This window comes from Aplysia californica, unplaced genomic scaffold, assembly GCF_000002075.1.
Source record: "Aplysia californica isolate F4 #8 unplaced genomic scaffold, AplCal3.0 scaffold00320, whole genome shotgun sequence".
In the NCBI taxonomy this organism is placed as follows: domain Eukaryota; kingdom Metazoa; phylum Mollusca; class Gastropoda; order Aplysiida; family Aplysiidae; genus Aplysia; species Aplysia californica.
The window spans coordinates 622,417-623,791 of record NW_004797590.1 but is presented as its reverse complement, the minus strand read 5'-3'; the positions used below and the strand labels follow the sequence as shown (position 1 = coordinate 623,791).

General features: G+C 41.7%; 1 protein-coding gene and 1 non-coding gene across 2 annotated transcripts in view; one reads left to right on the top strand and one right to left on the bottom strand.

Annotated features, from left to right (window-relative positions):
- LOC101846825 (glycoprotein 3-alpha-L-fucosyltransferase A) overlaps positions 1-1,375 on the top strand; it is a gene marked incomplete at its 3' end in the record, with an annotated part of 130,852 nt that overhangs the window by 3,423 nt on the left and 126,054 nt on the right.
- TRNAM-CAU lies at positions 5-76 on the bottom strand. Its single transcript has one exon. It is a non-coding gene; the product is annotated as a tRNA-Met (tRNA).

Here is a 1,375-nt window from a genome sequence, read left to right as displayed (position 1 = left end):
AAATTAGCAGAGCGTGGTTTCGATCCACGGACCTCTGGGTTATGGGCCCAGCACGCTTCCACTGCGCCACTCTGCTCTGTAGCTCCACCAACAAAAATGTACTTTTAATAGTGAGTGGACTCACCGGTCTGATGAAATAACGCATATCCACGCTCAACAGAAATCACACATTTCACAGTCTATATTGCCCCATTCTCACAGGGGGAAAGTGGGGTACATTCCGGTAAAGGCACAACATCAGGCCCAAGTCAGGATTCAAACTCACGCGCTTTTGGTTGCGAAACAAGAGAGCCTACCATGAGGTACTGGACCACGTAACAAATATTAATGGCAATTCAAACATGCATACACCCCCTCCCCCGACACGCACACAAACTTGTATACACACATACTGGCATCGGTACCCAACCATAGACAGCGAAAGATCTTGTCAGTATGTTAGTGTTTTAGCTCATATAAATGGCTGCTAACACTGTATGCTTCCCAAGAAGTTGAGGTTGTTTTGGAATGCTCTCAGGTCTGCTGGGGTAATAGTATAGATAGTGAAGCGCATTAAGCTTGCTGTAGAGCGGGGATTTGCGCTATACAAATGCTATCTATTATTATTATTTATACATACACAGACACGTACACACAAACACAAACAAAAATGTGCACACACACACACACACACACACACACACACACACACACACACACACACATACACATACACACACAAATACAAACAAACATTTATACACACGCACATATACAAGAGAAAAATACGTGTACTCTTGTAAAACAACATCATCAACAACAACAACAACGGCAACAACAACAACAACAACAACAAATAAAACAAACACAATGAAGAACACACAAAAAAAGAAACACTGCATAGTATTTTTGGGGGTATATAAAATAAAAACAAATTCAAAACAATTAGCCGAGCGTGGTTTCGATCCACGAACCTCTGGGTTATGGGACCAGCACGCTTCCACTGCGCCACTCTGCTCTGTAGCTCCACCCAATGTTTATAAAGACGGTATTTATGGTCTCTGGTTCCACAAGCAAAAATGTAAAAGTAATTGTGACTGGATTGAGCGGTGTAACGAAATATCGCATACCCACGCTCAACAGAAACCACACATTTCACAGTTTATATTGCCCCATTCTCACTGGGGTACAGTGAGGTACATTCATCTAAAGGTGCAAAATTGGGCCCAAGACGGGATTCAAACTTACTTACTTTTGGTTGCAAGCCCAACAGCCTAGGCACTAGACAACTTAAATAGTATTCATGACAATCTAAACATGCATACATACATACATACATACATACATACATACATACATACATACATACATACACACACACACACACATACACACA